Source organism: Glycine max, chromosome 4 (genome assembly GCF_000004515.6).
Source record: "Glycine max cultivar Williams 82 chromosome 4, Glycine_max_v4.0, whole genome shotgun sequence".
Taxonomy (NCBI): Eukaryota; Viridiplantae; Streptophyta; class Magnoliopsida; order Fabales; family Fabaceae; genus Glycine; species Glycine max.
In genome coordinates, this window is record NC_016091.4 from 18,304,449 (window position 1) to 18,326,865 (window position 22,417).

The following is a 22,417-nucleotide window of genomic DNA, read 5'->3' on the forward strand; positions in this document are numbered from 1 at the left end:
TATGAATCAATGGCAATTCACATATGAATCAATGGCAATTCACATATGAACAATTGTATAGATTTTGGAGAAAAAACAATATGAGGGAACATATATATATATATATATATATATATATATATATATATATATGAACACATACATGCTTAAAACTTATTTCCTGGCAAAGGCACTAAGTCAAGGAGCTCAATATTAGATTTGTAAATCTTCTGCTACATGTTTTTTCAAACATAAGAAACTTACAAAATATGTGGAAAGGCCCAATGCAAATTAGTCGTATTTTTTTCCTACTCAAAGAAACACAACTAACAAAAATCACCGCTTACATTTGCTTCTGCATCAGGATCCATATTTCCAAAGGCAAAGAATGCACCACCAAGTATAACTATTCTATTCACTTTGCTTGAAAACACAAAATCTCCTTTGATTGCCTAATAATGGAAGTGACACAGCCAAATCAACAAACATAGGGAACTATAATTTGAAGCTATAAAGGGAAGGACTATAGAATACAATACAACATTGTATAACTTACCAAAGCCACATTTGTTAGTGGTCCAAGAGCTCAAAGATACTTCACTGAGATATTCAGAGACTTTCTCTACCAAAAACTCACTAGCACTCTTCTCAATTTTCTCACCCTTAGGTGGGGGTAGGAATGTCTTTCAAACCATTCAAACACATCCTACTCATCATCTTTCTGGCCTCGTCCACTTCACTGCTCAAACAAAGACATTCAATCAAAGCATTGTAGGTCACAACATTCAGGAGACATCCTCGTTTCACCATCTCCTTCAAGCACTCCAGTGCCTCTCGGAATCCACCTCTCTTCGAGTACCCATCAATCAAAGTGGTAAAACTCACCACATCTGGCTTGCAACTCTGACTCTCCACCAATCTGTCAAAAACCTTCCTGACACCATCCATGTCACCTTTCTTAAAAAACCCATGGATCAATGTATTGTAAGTAACTATGTTGGGTTCCTAGTGCATTTCATTGAACACCTTGCACGCATTCTCCACCTTGCCCACTTTGCAGAACCCCCGAATCATGGTGGTGTAAGTGTAAACATCCGATTCCAAAATAGCTTCAGTGAGAACTTGATCATAGATTGCCTTGGCAATGTTGACATGGTTGGCCCTCACAAGGATGCCAATATGGCATTGCGTTGGAGAAAATGCATCTTCCTCTTGTAAAGGTATTAGCTTTGTGGAACTAGTGAATTGCACCCCTAATGTCATCACAGTGGCCAAGAGCATTGATGAATCTGCAGACGAGGTTGTCAGAGAGTCTGTTGGAATGGAGAAGGAGGGAGAAGGCATTAGTAGATGTCTATGTGGTGAGGGTTAGGGATAGGCTTTGTGGTTTGCTGAGGGGCACGTGGTAGATTGAGGGTTTGAGGGTTAGGGTTTGGGATTGTGATTACGAGCGGTTTGTCGTTGCGGGATTTGGTCTTGGAGATGTAGAGGGCGAGGAAAATGGCTTCGAACCTCATGAGGGACGGTGGCTCCAGGAAGTAGACGCGGGAGAGGTAGAGGCCGACGAGGACTACAAGGTGGAGTTAGGGTCAAAGGAGAGGCAGGTTTTGTAGAGCCAATGGTGGAGATGGTTAGGATTTTCAAACGCCACAATCGAATGAGAGTGAGAGTGAGAAGTGAGAAGTGAGAGACTAAAAGGCATTCACTTCTAAGACGGTGTTCGAAAACCATTGTCAAATGGTAGTTTCTAAGACGGTTTTCGTAAAACCATCTTCGTTGAAAAACTCTATATTTACAAAATTGTCACCGCCTTATATACTAAGACGGTTCTTGATGAGGACACAAATAAGGGTAAGGACCATGAAGCACTTGAAGGGCCCTTGACCAGAGGAAGACTTAAACACGCCCAACACGTCATAGAGACAAGGTTGGTCATTTGTATAGCTGCCATTGATGATGATTGAAGGCCCAAGTGGAAAAAGATGAAGGCCCAGAGGTAGAGGCACTACCAAGAGTATTAATTGTTGTTGAAGGCCCAAACTAATTTGAAGGCCCAAGTTAAATATGTTTTTTTTGTTATAATTTTTATTTATTATAATTTTGACCCAAACTGTTTAGAAGGCCCATGTCTATTTTTATCTTTTTGTTTAGATACACTATAAGTATTGGTTTTTGTTTTCAATAAAGGAACTTTTGGCATTTGATAAAATTTGGTGAGAGCTTCTCTCTGGGTTCCTTGTTGAACCAATCTCAGACTTATCAAGGTAATCCTTGTGGCGTCTATCCAGACTTATCTTCCTTCACTGGAAGTGGCGTCATCCAAATCTCCATAGCCTGTATCAAGCGATCTGCTCCTAGTTAGGATCACATCAGTTCTTGGGAATCGTCATCATTTCGCTGTCATAGAAAATGCTTTTTCTGGTAGTGAGGGGAGTGGAGTGGCTAATGTTTCTGCTATTAGAGTTAGTTACAATTACCCCAACTGAATGTTGCTATGGGTTCTACTAGTAGTTAGCTCTAGCTCTAAGTACATATTCACAAGTAACACTATAATCTCTTTAAAATGTTCTTTGTAAAGAAAGTATCAAATAAAAATTCTTTAAATGAAAAAGTAAATTCATTTAATGTATAATAAATGTAAAATGTATTGAATACTTGCCATAAAAAGGAAATAGAAGGAAGTGACAGAGCTTTCATACAAGAAAGGTGGTCCTGAAACTGTTGTACTGTATCATTTTCAGGTTCAAGCAATTTTAAAATTCAATGTGCTGGCTGGTTACCCTATTCCCTATAACCAATTGTTGGGTTCATATTCCTTCAATGAAGACCAAAAGGTCAGTAATTAATTGAGTTGTCTACAAAGAACTTTATCTATGATTTGATGAATTTAATATCAAAAGGTTACCTTGTTTGTAGTTTATTACTGAAATATCTTTATGTAGTTAATTAATTATCTTAGGTTTTATGCTATTTGTCACTAAATAGTAAATATGTAAAGCCATTGTCTCAAACTTTTGGATGAAGTGTGGATTGTTTCTCGCTATTGTAGATGGGGACTTTTGACTAGATTTAGAAGTGTTACAAATGTTGGTGTTTGATCAATAGAGTAGTAAAAATAGAAATTTTATTTGTACAACAATAAGAGAGAAAAAGAGTTAAAAGAGAGAAGTATGAGATGTCATGGAGAGAGAGAGAGATTAATATTATAGACATGCACGATTAAAAAAAATGTATGAATAACTTTAATGAAAACATGCCAGAATAAACAAGATAAAAAAAATTAGCTCAGTCAGTATTACATTAATATTATAGATAGTAGGCTAAAATATGTTTGTGATCCTAATATATATCCAACTTTTGTTTTTGATCCTTGATAAAAAATTTCTTCGCTATTGCTACCTGATATTTGAAAAGTTTTGTTTTTGATCCCTGCCGTTAGGATATCTCCATGAATTGGTGACGTGACCATTAACATTTTAAGAATACGATTTGTGGTGGTTTTAAAACCATCAATATTCATTTTGAATTACAATTTCTAATTGTTAAAAACAACCAGATTCAATTAAAGGAGGAAAAAAATTTAGTATCCATTTCATTTTCTCCTTCCTCGTGTTATTTTAATTCAAATCAGACATAAACCAAGAACCAAAATCCCAGTACATCATGATCTGAAACCCAGATCTGAAACACATCAAATCCGTAGAAAATCTGATAAGGATGAAAAATGTATGGCCATTCTTTCTCTTGTACATAACCCTATATGGAAGAGGAAGAGGGAAAATCAGTGAGAGCCCTAAAGATTGACAACGCTACCGATGGTTTCAATTTAATATTTTGTGCTTTAATTGATTATAGCAGTTTTTAGCCGCAAAAAATTGCAACTTTAATTTCAAAATGAATACTAGCAATTTTTTGAGTTGCCACAAATTGCATTATCAAATATTTAATGGACCCGTCATCACTTAAATGATAGTAGAGACCTAAAACAAAACTTTTCAAATATCTGGGAGCAAATGCATACAAATAAAAAATTTATCAGGAATCAAAAACAAAAGTTAGGTATATATCAAGGATTACAAACATATTTTAGCCTAGATAACATTACATGTTGTAAGTTTCTTTTGTTATTCACTGGCTAGTAGCCAACACAAAGATTGCACCAGAAAAAAAAAGTTACTTCATAGTATTTGGGGTATTGATATCAAAAAGGTGTTTCTTCTTATTCATTATCATATTTGGGGGACTATGAAGTGTTCTCATCCCCGAAAAATCTTAATTTTCTTAAGCGCATCTCCAATGGTGTTGATATAAGCAACCCAATTTTTGTCACCTCTATCTTAAGCAAGTCAATTAATTCTCTCTCCAATGGATATTTCTATTAATAAGTTGCTTAACTCAACAATATTATATTTCACTCTCTTTTATTTAATGAAAAGTTAAGCAACTCATGAGCAATAGTTGCTTATATAAGCAATTCTCTCAAATTTTAAGCAACTCAAAATCACATATGGCACACTAAAACAACATTTTTTTTTGTTAAGCAACCCATTAAACAACTCCCATTATACATGCTCTAAAAAAAATATTGAAGGACAAGGAAATGAAGAAATCCAAAAGAAATTAATGAAAATAAATGATTATGAGGATATGAAACTACAATCCTTATCATAGTTTGGGAATGAATTAGTATTGAAACTTGAAAGAACCTTCCCTCTGGAATTTTCCTTGCATACAATAATTTCTTTCTAGTGGCTCAGTTGTGGTAAAGAAATTATAACTTGATTTATGCTTTTGTTTAAATTTAGGGTCATTATGACAAAAATCTCCTTGCTTAAATCCCTTTGAAGTAGTGTGTAAACCACATACAAGATTGCAGCTCCAATTATCAAGCAAGCCTTCGGTGAAAGCTCATGCACTACCAAGTACCGGCTACTTTTCTGGCTGATTTGCTTGAGCCTATTGCCTCGAGAAAGACTTCAAAAAGAGGAAGATTATTTGTTCAAGATTTTATATTGCAACCTTTTTCTTGTGCTGATATTGGGGGATGAGTTTATTGTCCATACATAATTATGGCTTAAAATGCTAATTGGTTTGGGTGATGATTGGCACACGAGACAAGCTGTAATGCTGTTAATGTCAAAGTTCATGTATATGCACTTTATCCTTCAAATTCTCTTTTTGTGAGTTATTTAAAAAGTTATGTTTAATTTAGTTATTAGGCCTGTGTAGAAAATAGAGCAAGAAGAAAGGAGAGGAAAATAAAACATAGTGACACAACTTTTCAGGTGGAGTAAAAATATGTATTCATGTTCTGATTTTTTGGCGTACAGTGAAAGTTCAATGCCATCAACAAAAAGCAAGAGTAACATTGACATGACAAAAACACTTCATCAAAACATGTGCACATCTATACAAATGTTTTATTTTTTTTCTTGAGAAATGTGCTTATATATATATATATATATATATATATATATATATATTGTACCTTAGATTTTTTGGTTACCCTCAGTTACTAGCACACATGTACAAGCTAATTGTTTAAATTACAATAGAGATGGTATACAAAGTCTAACTTGTCAACTCTCTTTTGGTCCCTTTTAAAGCTATTCCAAAAATAAGTATGTCTTATGAGAATACATTCAAAAGAGTCGTTCATGTATTACTTAATCAGATAAGTAATTTTCAGTTTTATAAATTTTCAAAAAGACCTTTGGCACAAGTAGAGATTCCAAGTTAGACACTACTAGAAAATAATTCATTAGCATCGGTTCTATAGGACATTCAACATCGATTTTGAACCGATGTTGAAACTAACATTGCAGATCGGTTATAAAACCGGTGTTGAAAACCATAATCTACATCGGTTTTCACAAAACTGATGTGGTATAGTAGCAAAAACAACTTTGGTTTTGTCAAAAACGATGTTGTATAGTACATTACAACATCGGTTTTGACTATACTGATGTTGTTTTTGCTACTATACGACATTGGTTTTGATAAAACCGATGTTGTGTAGCACATTGCAACATCGATTTTGTTAAAACCGATGTTGTTTTTGCAATTTTCTTAATATCTTGTCTATTTTTTAAATGAAATCAATTTGCAAATTAAATCCAGAACCAGTCTAGGAAATATGAATGATGTTCATATATATATATATATATATATATATATATATATATATATTATCGAATAAATACAATTAAATAAAGGAACACTTAAAGTGCAAACATAAAATATACTAAACATAAGTTTAAAATGAAACAATGAAACAAATTAATAAATGTTATCTATAACCTACGCTAAACATAAGTCTAACAATTCTAAGATTCCTTAAGCACTCAATGCTTTAGTTCTAACTATTAGTAAACATTTGATCCACTCAATGTCAATTGCCTTTATTCTCTTTGGTTTCAATGTTATTGGATCAGTAAAATTCAGCATCATATAATAAAACATAATTGAATAGTCTAAATAATAACAACTATAATAAATGAAAATTTGTTATGAAGTAAACAATTATCATTTCCCAATTATTCTTGAAACCTCCTAGGACTACGGTTGACGTACAATGCATGACGTATCAACCACACTCAGTGCTTCCTCTTTGCTTATTACACTAAATTCAATAAGAAATTCAATTTTTTTTCCCAAAATTAGTGTACAAACTAATAAAATGTCATTTTGAAGAGATCAAACATTGTTTAAATTACTTATTTTAACTAGAATCCATTTAGCATTTGCCTTGGATTTACTTTTGTGTTTATCATTGAATCCTTTCAAAGCATTTGTTAAGAGAAACATGCATGTATATTTCACAATTAAAATATTTATGTATAATACTAAGGATAAAGTAAACGCGTTACAAATTAAAACTGACATGTTAACCATTCATTTCAAGTAGTTGTTGGGTTATTGTGCAAGGAATAGAACCAGGCGACAACATTGTCCTTAGGACATATAACCACTAGTTGCCAATGTCCACTGCATTGGAGAACATTAAGTTATTATAATGCATACATTATTTAAATGTATTTGTTATGTTTTACTTACTCATTCAAGAAGACTCTTAGTTAGACATCTCTTTGTGAATTCTTCATCCATTTATTAATATAATCCTCATATTCAAACTGTGATTGCTCTGATCTCTGTATGGATTGTGGCTTAAGGAATCCATACACAAAGTCATTCCTTGATCTCTGTATGGACTTCCCTTTTTGGTGGCTACTACAGGACAACTCCTAATACTATCAAAGGCATAGCTAAGGCAACATATGGGAAACTTAAAGACAAATGTACATAACTGTTGAAGTGTGTTTTTAGTTGTAATGGAATAAACTACAATAATCTGAATGAAGTGGATAACTTTTTGCCGCAAGAGCAAGTGATCTATCATTTCAAATAAGTGTTTCTAATGAGTGGACTTATTTATGTGTCTCCCATTTGTGTGTCCTTTTTCAAATTCAATCCTAGACATGGTACATCAAGAACATTTTCTAATGATGTGCATAGTTTATAAAGTAAGCAAAATTTTGATTTGTCAATAACAAAAACATGCTAAGGATGTGATAGTGCAACATAGAAGCACCAGAGAAATGATGCAGTTAGTAGAAGCATACAAATCCTTGACATTGAAGGTAATTTTATACCATTATCCTTAATGTTCTTCCCCTACCTATCAAGATCGGTTTTGTAACACACACACATACACATGTGTGTGTATGTATGCATATATATATATATATATATATATATATATATATATATATATATATATATATTTTAATTAGTTTGGGAGTGTACTGTACTACCTTGGATTTGTATTCTGGCCTATCAGATTGGATACCTATGAGTTAAAATTTTCTTCAAAATAGTCCTAACATTGTTTTAAGGTGGTGAAACAAAAAGAAATAAAAACCTTAAGGTGGAAATATTAATCTACATATTGTTGATATAAATAATCAATCTTAGTAATTTTACATTAAGGTCCTCTACTTATGACATGATTCATATCTAACTACTTGTTGCCAATTGGAAGAAATCAATTCAAGAAACCACTACAGGCAATCATTGGAAGCTGGTGATCAAAGTATGCCATATGGTGGTGGTGGTCCAGAGAATTCTCACTCTCAAGGCTTCTTCCAACCATTATACATCAAAGAAGTATCCAAGGTACTAATTTCAATAAAATGTGCCTATGAAAACTTCTTGTAGTGAAATATTTCCACCTCCGAATCCCATCCTATTTGGCCAACTGCAGTGAAATATCCCAACAAAGTGACCACTCAGAGTCCTATTTTAGGATCTTAAACACATTAATGTATTAATGCTAATTAATACGACAAGACCAACCATGAAAGATATTATTGATAAATGCGAGATAATAGTGGGATTGTCACAAACACAATAGAAAACTATTAGAAATGTACAAGGACATGCACTAGTTCTCAATAATTGAGCCATTATTACTACCTAAAAGTTGTTCGTATAATTAGGAATAATTTTTCCTTCTCCAGCTTTTCCAAGTCAGCAGGGTATTATATCTCATATCTAAATGCATGTAATAGTTGGAGATCGGGTTGTGCTTAAGGATTACATAGAACCAAGTTAATTTTTTCATGGAAGAGACTATTAATTTAGCACTGGTTAATTATTAAAAGTTTAAGTGAGTTAACTTTAAAATTGTAAATATGTATTTTGCATTTGAATCTTTTCTATTAATTTTATAATTATTTTCTGCTACTTTTCAGGTTTGGTCCTTACCCATCCTTTCCATGTCCAAAGCCCGTGGTTGGTTTCCCCAAGTGCATTAAAATAAGCCTTCAGGTTTCAAATTGAATAATTAATAGTTGAAAACTAAAGCATATTTTACTATTTGACTATATAAGCAAGTGATTATTCTCTCACCTTGTACCATTTCAATTGTGACCGGCTTTGACTGTTCTCTGAAATAGCTATATAAGTTGATGGAGCCTATAGATAATCCATACAAATAAAAAGCAAATAGCAGTGGAAAATCCAATCAAAATAAAAGAAAGGGAGATAAACAACTTCAAAATTTAAAAAATATAAATAAACTGACCAATTAATGGACATGTTGAAGTTCAACAAGAGAAGAGACACTGGGATATAATTGAGGCCAACTAATATTTTTCAAGTGTCTGTAACTAACAGATCAGTAGGCAAACTATCATTTATTAAGTGGTTAATAAAATTTGAAGATACATCCCTACATGTTATCAATGATATACGGTTAATAAAATTTTCATGTTTGAAGAAACTTGGTAATCATATACTTAGTTAGAAGCCAAATAAGAAGGGTAAAGTCTTAAATAATTCAGTTCCAAATTCAAACAAAGAAGCATCATTTTCATTAATATAAAAAATAAAGTGCAAGCAATTATACTTGAAATATAGCATGTATTGTATAGTTGTATAAGGGGCATAGAAGCTTTTCTGGAAGTGACTTATTGCATCAGCACAGAGGAAATAAATCCTTATAAGCTCAACATAAACAATAAAATACAATGTATTAAAAGTTGATTTTATGTTTAAGAAAATATTCCTTTAAATTAATGTTTTAGAAAATATTGACGTAGTTTTCCTGTTCAAATATAATTTAAATTTAATTTTTTTGCATAAAAAATAATTTTTTTATTTTGTTAATTCAAAAGGTGTTACTATTTAGAGTTTGATTTATATACCTTATACACGTAGAACATCTTTATACAGAAATCTAATAAGATTTAACCATTTTATTTTAATTAATATAATAATTTAATTTTTATATATTGTTAATATAAAAAAGAGTTACATAAGCAATAAATTAAAAATAATCAGTAATATAATTTTTAAAACTACTATCGTAAAAATCAACGTTCTTACTATGACATAAAAATGTAAAAGTTCTTTACATTATACTTGTATATTAGACTCTAGTCTAGTGTTTAAATTTACTATTTACATACATATAATAAAATTTGATCACTTTAACCTATCATATTATTCATTAAAGGACCGTCATAATTTACATACAATATTAACATATATTATCTTTAAAAGGACATCCAATAAAATTAATATTTTATTTTTGGCTTTTCACATGTATTTTCTCCTTAAACATTCTTTTAAAAAGCAATTTAGATAAGTATCTTAGTTTTCCTTTTTTGAGAGGTGGTGTTATCAATATAGCATGTATTGGTGTTGCTGCTCCTCTCCTTTGTGGAGGGATCACAGTGTATGGTCCTTTGAGATATTTAAGGCTTGACAAACCTGACATGCATTTGGGTGTGGTTTGTCTTGGTGGACTAGGCCATCTAGCTGTCAAGTTTGCAAAAGCCCTTGGCTTGAAGGTTGCTGTCATACATGTATCATTAAATTAGTTGAAAAATAATGCTTATTCTGCCAAAATGAAAACAATAATTTACGATGAAACAAGCGAAAATAAATTGTTTCATACATGACAGATCAGGGATAAAGAGACAGAGCCTGCATTACATTTAAGTTGGTTTTAAGATGTAATCTAATATGTTGTATTACATACTTCCATTATTACTAGTAAATTTATCATTTGCTGATCTCAAATTTTACTTTACTGATATAGATCACCACTTTGTATTCGTTTAATTTCTTATTTAAACAGTAGTATAACTTATATTTTCTAAAAGGATGATTAAATTTCTTAGCAAACAGTAATTGTGAAGGAACCTTTTCAATGTGTATAGTTAATTGGTTAATTGCAAACCAAACAGTACCTGTGCTCCAATACCGTACTCCCTAGAATCAGCAGGTAACTGCAATTCCTCTTGCTTGTCATCTTCCAATGGGCAAGCACGGACAATGTGGCCTAAGCCAATACATCTACGGCTCTGCCTTCATTTCCTCGGAGATACACTAAGACACCCCTACCTGCTGCTTCAATTTGCTTCAATGCAAGTTCTAGTTGGTTTCCACATTGACATGTTGCCCCAAAAATGTCACCAATGAGACATTCTGAATGTACTCTCACAAGTACGTCCTGCCCATCACCTATCTTACCCTTTTAATATCAAAAGCTTGTCATTATAGTCACCAACACAAGAACACTAATCAATCTCTCAAAATTTCACCCTTGCCACTGAAAACTGAGTGTTGCTAAGGAGAAAACAATGCAAACGTATAACATATTCAAGAAATCTGACTATTTTTTTATTTGAGTAGTCAAAGATTGTAGTGCATTTGTATCAGGATTCCTTAATTGGATTAAAAAAAGGTTCGAATTCTCGTGAGGCAGAGCACAGCCTCGGGCAGTAAAGATGTAAAACATTACTTTCCCTAGAAACATGATTGAAGATCAATTCAATTACTTAGAACCTGATTTCGTTGTATCTTTAATTCAACAAAAAAAGTACTAACCAAGGATTATATGTCACGCCAACTACGAGCCAAGAAATCAAATTATGACTTGTGCACATTTATTTAAAGAAAATTGTAATTTGACAGTTGCAGTTCAAGATGCTGATAAGTGTTAAGCATGCAAACATTGGTGAGCTGCTTACTTTAACCATTGCAATATGCTCAATCCCATCCAGAAATGACTGATAGCAATAAGCTTTGAAAGGTCCCCACATGATCGGTATCAGTGCAGCTGAAGCACACTCTACCAACTTCTCCCTCTTCCTCGTGTATCTGCTAGTTCAGACCATGCAAACATTAGATACACCCTTAAAGTTCTTAAGTCTATCTTCCTTGTGATAATTTGAAATGACATACTTTAAAAATCTAAATATGGGTCAATCCAAAGCAGAAAATCCTTCATAACATGAGTGCAGCACAAACAAGTATTGATAAGGGTAATGAATCAATCGAATTGATTAAATATCTAAAACCACAATGAATAGAAATTGAGAAGGGAAATAGGCTATACTGATTTTTGTGTCACCCACCACATTGTGAAGATAATGTGTCACTAAAATTGACACTGGGAGTGACTTCTTGCAGAAAAATTCATAGTAGGGCCAAAGTCTATATTGATTTATGAGATTACGAGTACCTCCAAGTTCTCTATAGCCTGATTCCAATAAATAACTTTATGTTTTGTTTGGATGAGGAAATTTAAAATTTTGAGAAATTTTAAATTCTAAGAATTTTAAATATTTCAATTGAAATTCTTGTATTTTTAAAATTTTGTGTTTGGATAAAAAAATTAAAATTGTGAGGGTGAAAGAAAATGAATGTAAAGAAAAGAGAAGATATGATTGGTGTGTTTCCAAAGGGGAGAATATTGATGTGGGGGAGTCGCAGGGAACCGGGACATGGCGGCGTACACCACCATACCCGACCACAGCATTCAGTCAACGGCGCAAGGCCTGACTCAGGCCCTCCACCCCGACGAGCACCTCGACCACAGGATAGGCCAGCGATAACTGCTCCCCTAACTGGCGGGTGCAGTTCTACGTGTCCCCCTATGTCCGCACCCAATCGACGCTCCGTGAGCTCGGACAGTGTTTCTTGAAGAAGAGGGTCATCGGCGTGAGGGAAGAGTCGCGAGTTGAAGAATGGAATTTTGGGAACTTTTAGATGGAAGAGAGGATGAAGGTTATAAAAGAAATACACAAGCGTTTTGGAAGGTTCTTCTATCAAGAAGAGAATTTTAATTTCTCAACTTTTAGAAGGAAATTAAAATTCTACATTTTTAATTGTTTAATTTTTTTTAAAATTCCAAAAATTTAAATTCTTTATAAAAAAACATCCAAACAATGAATTTTAGATTAAAGAAATTTAAATTTCCTGGTAAATTACTTTCCTCAGTTAAAATTTTCTATCCAAACACACTCTTAAGACAAACGATTTCATGCATTGATTGCAAGTTTTAAAAAAGAAAGAAAAGACTCTGAGGAGCCATCTAAATCAATGTTTTGATAGATATTAATCAAAAGCATCTAATGACAAGTAATATAGTGATATTGCATGTGATGATTTAAAAAAGTAAATCTGATCAAAATGAAGGGGCATCAGAATCTCAGAGTTGAGCAAGAATTAAAAAATGCTGGATTTTTTTCCTTAAGTGGGGAAAGTGTTTTTTTTCATACAGAGTTAATAATAAAAAAATAAGATACCTAAGTGCAAGCTTCTACAAGTTAAAAGACATAGTTCACACACAGATGATAAAAACAAATTACACTATTATTCGATCATATATCAATGTGTATGATAAGTTTATTAATTATAATAATAACTATCTTAAACTTAAAAATTATGCCTACCATAATTTCTACCATTATGCTAATTATACTAAGTAGAAACTATGAATAGAAGGAACAAATATACGCCAATTTGTAGAACTTAGAGTCCATAAAACATCTTTAAGATAACGGCGACTCTCACGACGGTCAAGGTTAGACACATGCTGCTAGAACCCATAAACACTAGTGAGAGTTAGAAGACTCTTAGAGTAATTTTTCCATGTGGACCTGTGAAACAAAGGAAACAAACAAAAAGTTAGGACTTTATAAGATATAAGGTTGACTTAGTGGTTGGAAAAGTGAGAAGGGAGGAAGGAGAGGTTGTGGGTTTGAATCCCTCCAAATATTTCTAACAAAACTAGGAATGGTGCTCCACAGTCCACATACCAATGCCAGAGGGACATTGAAGAATCTACTGCAGCCATCAAAATTGAAACTGCATTTCGGGGTAACCTAGTTGATGTGTCATAATTTTCTCATATTTCTTAACCCTTTTTGTCACCATTTTAATTACTGATTAGCCTTAATTGTCAAATTAATTATGCAGTTTCATCATTTGGGCCTACTGGATTAATTTTGTGTTTTTAATTTAATTTCAGGAGAATTATAAGCAATTAGGCTTGGACTTGAAGAAAGCAGACTATTTTATTCTACCAAATCTTATCTTATCTAGATTTTATTTCGTCTAGATTTTATCTTATCATATCTAGATTTTATCTCATCTAGATATTATTTCATCTAGATCTTATCTTATCTTATCTAGATTTTATTTCATCTAGATATTATTTCATCTAGATCTTATCTTATCTAAATTTTATTTTATTTATGGGCTTGAACTTAAAACAGATTTGTAAGCTTTGAGGCTGAGAACATATATAACAACACCAAGGTTCTAGTTTAGGCTCTTTCTTTACTCTCTTCTTTTCGTTTTAGTCACTTTTTGTTTTAGGGAGAAAGAATAATTTTAGGTTTTGTAATTCCAGTTTTTACTATTCATGTAGCAATACAATTTCGTTTTCTGCTTCAATCTACAATTTCGTTTCTACTGATTAATGGAAGACTAAGTCTCCAGCGTTGTTTTCTCTTGAGGATCAAGCACAACTCTCTTTGAGGTTTTATTATTTCTATTGAATTTTGATCAGTTTTTCCTCTTCACCAATTACTCTATATTTGTTGCTATTAATCCATGCATGCTTAGTGCTTGATTAATTGTCTCTGCGCTTAATTTACGTTCATGCTTAATGATTAGTTTCGTTCATGATTAATTGGTGTATGTGTTGCTTAATCACATAATGATAGCCTTATGTTAAATTTCACTTAGTAATTTAATTTAGGGTTGGATTAAGTGGTTGAACTGATAAAGGATAAATTCTCGTAACCTAGGATAAGAGACTTGCTTGTGAATCAAGGGAAAACAACGTGTTTTAATTACGATATTTTCTAATTAAAATTCGCCCGCTGTTTAATTTACAAAAAAAACAACCCCCCCCCCCCCCAATTCGTTAGTTTTATTACTATCTGTTATGAACGTTTGGTTGACCATTGCTCATTGGGAGACAACCTAGGATCACTTCCTAGATACTGCATTATTAATGTTTATTTGATTCGGGTACGGCCTCGATCACTAGTTAGTTTGTCCAACCCATTCTCTTTGATTTGTGTCACCTTAAGACCTCTTTGCATAAGCTTTACATTCACTGCTAAGTTCCTCACTTGTGGATTCATATTAATTATATAAAAAAATATATTTAGGTCATAAAATTCTCCACAGGTACTTGTATAGGAGTAAAACAAAAAGATATAATGAATTGAACTTCTCTCATGAGACAAAATCAATGTATGCGCCTCATTTTTTGGGAAGTTAGATGAGAGAGCTTCTACAAAAATCAAGTGTATCAAATGATTTTAATTTATGGAAATTCATCTCTTTTCCTATAAGTGGTCATACATAATTTTATCCAAACATGACTTAATGGCAAACACACTAAATGTGAACCAAGTATAAGCTTAAATTTTTTAGAAATTAAAAGATTTCTTACAACATTTAGTGATTTAAAATTTTTAACTCAAACAGAGTAAAAGAAATAACAAAAATTGACAAAAAAAAAAGAAAGCAAGTACTAATAGTAATAGAAATTAATAAGTGGAAGAAAAAACCAAAGTTAACTTACTCTATTCTTTGTCATTGTTTTTTCTTGATCATTGACTGATATAAGACATTACAGACGAGGAAGGCTTTGAGGGCATTGAAGGGAATAGTGAAGCTTCAATCTTTCACCTTCTCTCTAATGCTTGAAAATCCTAACAGAGCAAACAGAAGAAAAACTTGAGGGATATTAGGGAAACACTAGAGATGCCGCTATCACGGCTGGACTACACACAAGAGCCCGCTTAGAGGTAAGGGATGAAATATTCACAATTGGACAGTAGGGAGAATATGTGTAAAGATTCTTAGAAGATCAATTGGAATGAGTTTTGGGATATTTTACAAATTAAAGAAAGTTGTAAAGTTAATGTCTAGTAGTAATTTCTTTTGATATAATTTTAATTTAATTGTTGTAGAAAATCTTTTTAATTGAAAATAATATAGTTTGATTAAATATATATATATATATATATGTTTTGTGTCATGCAAATATTACTACCGTGTGATGTGTATATGATTTATATGGCATGATAAATTGCTATAATGAGATTATAACATTGTTGTTGAGATTGAGTATAAGCGCAAAGTTGAGCATGTGCTAATTTTTGAGATACACATAAACATGTGATGGTGGATTGTGACATTGTGAGATGTTAAATTGTGGACATGGGATATAGTTGTGAATAAGTATGTGGTTAACGCTTGATGTGACAATACTTATGTTATGAACTGTGAATTATACAATAACCCGATTGATATTTACCTTGAGAACTAGGGTTCCAAGTTAGGAACCTGAAGTGTTAAAGTGTAGCGTAATGTGTTAAACGTGTTTGAAACACGAGTGTGAGGTCATAGGTATTGTATAATTCATGAGTAGTGTCTGCGTGCAAAAGTTATTTTAGGGGTTGGACTTGAATCTGGAAGGTGATGCACTAACGGATTCTTCGGAGTCTAGGCCTTGGGGGTAAAGACACTCAATTTGAGTGCTTCTTTAAGTCTATGTTGATCCCATGTGGTTGGAGCATTCTCGCAAAATAAAGTGACCCTGATTGGTCACCTTATGATTTTACTTAGTGAGAGTGACCTGACATACCCATTGTGTGGCGTGTCTTGTTATGTACTCCTAAGCGCCCCAGTGTGGTATTTCACTGACATGAAACCATATTGCATATAGACTTGAGTCTTAGTATAATTATTGCATAATTCCTGTGAATTGTTTATTATGAAATTTGTGAGTGTTGTTATGTCTTAACTCGAGTGTGTGATTCATATATAATGTGATTGGTGATTTCTATGATAAATTTTAAATGATAACGTGGTGAAGTGATGTGGATTGTAGTAAGTTGAGTTATGTTATAAATAATTCTATAATGTATTTTGCGTATGTTTTTGTTTAGCCGTATTTTAGTTAAAAATATGATAACTCACTCCCGGTGTGTTGTTTGTGTTTGGATCCTGTGATGATCTCGAACCTTGTGTTCATGGGAGTAGATGGTTAAGTGGATGACTTTAAAGAACCTCATGCTAGAGGACACTGAAACACAATGCTTTGATAGGATGTGACATTTAAACATGGGTTTTTATATTAATTGCATCATGTTTTGGACAACCTTGTTTTGAGCCGAGATGATTTTATTATTTATTTGGACAAGTTCTATTATCATGTTAGAAAAGAGAATGTGAGCCTTTTACCATTTTGAAATGTTTTTATTTAAATTTGTTTTAGAACTTTTAATTAATTCCTTATTCCTATTTCTTTTATTATTAGTACATATATGTGTGGGGTAGAGGGTGTCACACCTACAATCCATTGTGAGCATCCAGTCATAGGTCTGTGCAAGGAGGCTCCAAATGGTTGAAGGGAGATTTGATTACTCTGAACATGAAGAGATGCAAGATTCTACAGACAAAATAATTTAGGTGAGCATAGCAGGTTATTAGCTCGATAATTCACATTGCAAACACAAAGTTCCACTTGCATAACCTCATTTTTCATTTTATCAATTACATTACATTGTAGTTGTTACTTATCCTAGTACTATTTAGAATTTGAAACATGGTTTTCTCATTTTTAGATGGACTCAAATAGTGAAAGAAAGTAAGATGAAAGCATTGTAATGAAGGAAGAGGTAGACACCTCTTGCACAAGCAAGAGAGAAAGAACAAAAGAATACTCATTTAACCATAGATTAAGCTCCTAGCTCTTTCATGTTTTTTGCCTTGTTCTTTTGCACATTAAGTTTCTAAAACTAACATACATAAACCTCTCTCAGAGGTCAGCAAAGTTAGAAAGAAGTAAAGTAAATGGAAGATGGAGGTACTGGCTAGAGCAGTGGGTAAATACACAACTTTCAAAGAGTAAAGAGCTTGAAGATTTAGACTCAATTTTTAGATCACATTCTAGAGCTGGTGAGGAATATGGAGGAAGGAAACTTAAGCCGAGAAGTAGTATTCAAAGAAAAAATCCAGTTGAAGGATTCTTAGTTCCAAATATCTTCTCAAGACGTTGGCCACAAGTAGTTCCTACTACATCAGGTTGAAGATGAGTTAGTTGCATTTAATAGCTTCCACAAGCACCAATTTAAATAACATATCCGCACATTATAAGTAAGTAAACTCAAGTTAGCTTGTTAATAACACTTATAATGAGAAGGTGAGGATCAATGTCCAATCCTTGTTGCTTAATGCGATGGAGCGTCTCATTCTCCAATGCACAAAGTTAATCCAGGATGTATATTGTGGCGTCCCTAAATAATGACTGGTTTAATAATAATAAATTAAATAGCAGAAAACCATGGGAATTTTTTTTTCTTTTTCTTTTCTCTCTCTTTTTCACAGTAATTAAATTCAGAAGTAAAATTATCACTATAGAGTCCTGAATGACCAGTTCACAACTCTATTCGGATTCATTTTTTTCTGATCTCTCATAACCTCCAAACTATTTTTCTCTTTCAAAAATATACCAGTCATCACTTTAGGTCGTCACGTGATAATAATAAGATGCGGTCTGTAAACTCTTTTCAATAAAGTTTGTTAACACTTCCTTTTCAAATAACAAGATTAAACATAATTACATTCATCATCTAAAACTGTCCAAAATATGAGAGTTTGCAAAATAACATAGTGACATCCAGAGCAAAGGTAACAACTGTGGTGGCTTCAGCCACAATATATACAACCATCAAAATTTCTATACAATAAGTCTACCCACCCAAAAATCAAAAGAGTAAACCTAGTAGTCTGAACTAGGTGCACCCACCCACAAAAAGTATGTACTCCTAGTCTAAGGAGCCGTCTGCTACAATGAAGAGTCGTCACTATTCGCTGTCCCTCTAGGGCCACTCTCCTCTGTAGAGTCTGCCTCAGATGCTGACATAATATCCTCTGGGGAATCAACATCAGGGAGTGGGTCCTCATCATCCTCTGGGAAGTCAAGGGCATCCACAGCAGGTTCAGGAGGTAACTCCTCTAGGTCCTCTTCAATATCTCCTTCAGAGGATGACACCTCTATCACTTGAACCGGCTCAACTAGTCGATATGGAGTAGGTGTAGGTAGTATCCACTCCACAGGCTGCTGGAGTGTGCGTGCGGGTTCCTCTGGATGTACTAATGAAGTAGTAGTGAGTCGAATTGTGCCACGGAATCGGCACCTCTCATTGTCTTCGAGGGTCTCCCAAACAACCTCTAGGCACTCCATCACCACGCGATCATGGATCAACTGCGCTGCCATCACGATCTACAAGAGATAAAAGGAAAAGGGTAGACTCTTTCATAAGAAATCTAACTATAGGTAACAATACAATGCGTCCCATAACCGCTACGCATAGTCAAAAGGTCTCTCTCAATGGATTTCCTCTCTGGTAATCGATTACCAAAGTATGTAATCGATTACCAGTGCCCAAACACGAATTACACAGCTTTTGCACATGGAAACCTACAAATTACACTGTGTAATCGATTACACCTAAATGGTAATCGATTACCAGTACAAATTGATAATATTAGAGTAGTAATGTACTTTAATTACAAACAAAGCCAAAATAAAACAAAGTTAGAAGTTGCATCTGGGAACTCAAATATATAATTTGAGTTCTAGGAAGCAATTCTTTGATTGTGCAAAATTCCTCCATCCATTTCCAATTTTTGCAATCTTCCTATGATGATTATAAACTATCATACACTCCATAGTCCCTTCCAAGTTTAGATGGGTGAATCTTGTAGCTTTCATGAATGAGTACTTGGTACTTGACACATCCTGGAATTAACATGATATTCATATTAGATATGTATATCATTTTAAAATTTGACATACAGAGGAGTGCTTAATTGCTCATCAAACTGCTGCAAGTCACTTTGTACTCAGTCAGGAGGACTTTAAAAGTGACCGAGTTAGGAACTTGGTGGTACAAGGAGTGTCATTTAGGGTAAGCTTTTGGTTCAAAGATGCTTTTGAAGATGGTGAGGAGGAAAACACTTTGTCCATACTGGGTCAAGGTCACCTAATAATTTCCAGTGAACCCATAGAACTCTCTAAGTTCTGTCCATCCAGAAAGTAGAGTTGAGCTCACCAGATCTTGGTTATATGTGACAGAGTGCATGTTGCCACTAATATGTAGGAGATGCCAAGTATGCTCTAATTCATCCTCCCATCTTACAACAAATGACCTACTGACTTCACCGTAAGACTACATTTAACAAGCAAAGTAATATAAGAAAAAGTGTTATATCATGTCTTATTTATTTGAGAGTGTTGAAATTTCTAACCCGATCCATAACATGAACAATGTTGAACATTTCCTTTGCTTTTTTGTTAATCTTAATCATTGTGTTAGCCATTTCCTTCCAGTTCTGTTGATGTTCATCCATCGTTTCTAAACTCCATTTACAATACAAACATGACACTAAGTACATTCTGTCAAACCATCTAAATCCACTAACCAATCCATGCACAAACTAACTATGCACCATCCTTATCTAAGAACCAAAACCATGCAAACAAACAATGATGAGGCCTACACTATTGAAAACTACCAAAAATAGAACCATGCAAACAACCAAAACACCAATAAATCTGCAAAACAAACAGAATAGACAATGATTTCACTAAAATTTACTAAGTGCTCTTGTTATGGTGGAACTAGAACCATGCAACATTTCCTCTCATATTTTCTCTGATATTTTACCAAAACCATAACCAGAAACAGAACTGTGCCACCAAAGCCTATTTTCTAGTACTCTGTACATGAGCTACTATCATATGCATAACCCACAATGCCACAACTATATACAAAAGGATGCACTACCATAGCTTAAAAACACAAGTATAATTTAACTTCCATGGGCATAACCACAAACCAAGCAAAAATAAAAATAAAAAATAGCAACACTACTACCATAGCTTACAAACAAAAGCTTCATTAGAGAATCACAAATTCACCTCACGAGGGTTTAATAGCATTTACCACCATTTTCAATTTTAGAGAGCACATTTTTAGACACAAAGCAAAGGCGTTGCTCAAATAAGGCTAACCTGGGGAGGAAGTCGCAAGGGTGCCACAAAACCAAATACGACTTCTTTGTTGCGAGGTATCGAGAAGACGAAACGACAATGGCATCGCAGCAGAACACAGGTTGAGGTGGTGATGATGTCGCAGCAGAACGTGGGTAAGGTGGTGGCGGCGTCGCAGTAGAACGTCTCGAGCTAGAGTCGCGAGGGAGAGGACCATCGCGAGGCTGAAGGGTAAGAGTGAGAGTAGAGTTGAAGAGCCAGAAACGCGAAAAGATAATTTAAATAAGATAATAAAACGTAAGTTTTTACCAAAAATCGATGTTAAGTGACTTGGTTAACATTGGTTTTTGGAAAAGCCAATGTTAACGAAGTCACATCACTCACGTTAGCATCAGTTTCTGGAAAACCAATGTTAACAAAGTCACATTAATATTGGTTTTTCAGAGAATCGGTGTTAATGAAATTGCGTTATTTACGATTATGCCACTGTATTTTCGTTTACATTGATTTTCTATAAAATCGATGTTATTCTAATGTTGTTAAAAGTAAATTTTCTAGTACTGAAAAGAAAATCCTAAATTTCAACTTCCACGAACAAAGAAACATGACATAATAATAATAATTGAATACAAGCCAAACCTTCAAGCCTCAACAACATGTAACCCTAACAAAAATCAAAACCCCAATCACAAAATCCCTAACCCCCAATCCAAAACCCAAACCATCAAAAACAGCCCAAAAAAACAACAAAATAATAAAGAAACATTGAAGGAAAAACCCTCACCAGAATGAGATCGAAGAGCGTGGCTTGATCAAGCTTGACGAAATCATCATCCCAAGCCTTGAGTTCATCCTCACTCAGGTTCTCATCAACGTAATTCGCCTCAACGTGCTTCTTGCAATACTTGATAACCTTCACCAGAATCTTGCTGGTAACATTGGGAAGAGGAATTTCGCCGTCGACGCAGTTGTCCTCGATCATGTGCTCGATCGTCTGCAACTCCATCGCCACCACCTCCTTCACCTCGAAGGCCTTTCTGTCCAAACTCTATAGTGTTATCATCTTCGTCAAAGCCATCTCAATCTCTCTCCAAAAAAACTCTTTTATTGATTCAGTGCGTTTTGCTTCTCAAGTGAGTGAATGATTTTGTTTGTTGAGGTACAAGGTGTGCCTGGCTCCTCCGTTATTTTAATCCACTGAGGCAAAGGAATTGATTGTCTGGATTGGGAAGATGGATGAAGGGGTATGGTCAAAGGATTTGAAGTCACGGAGAAAGGTTGAGGGTTAAGTGAAAGAGTGGGAGAGTGAGCACGATCTTTATTTATGAGTAAGCCACCATGTTGTTTTTAACATGACGATGTTAAAACACTTTTTCTAGTAGCGTATAGCTTTAGATTGGATAACTGCCACATACAACTCAACCTCAACAAGTGAGTGGCTTTATTCCAGGGTGTATGCTTTGAACTAATTAGTTAGGCTTAGTGCATTCAAGTGGAGACATAAAAAAGCAAACTCCTTAGAAAAGGGCAAAAGCCAAAAATGCATCTTGGTGTTGG

The 22,417-nt window shown here is 33.9% G+C and overlaps 2 pseudogenes; both read right to left on the reverse strand.

The window, feature by feature from the left end:
- Positions 1-1,322: 1,322 nt before the first annotated feature.
- On the reverse strand, positions 1,323-12,277 carry LOC113001413 (bifunctional riboflavin biosynthesis protein RIBA 1, chloroplastic-like; annotated as a pseudogene).
- Positions 12,278-20,325: 8,048 nt separating this feature from the next.
- On the reverse strand, positions 20,326-21,938 carry LOC100788822 (uncharacterized; annotated as a pseudogene).
- Positions 21,939-22,417: the final 479 nt, after the last annotated feature.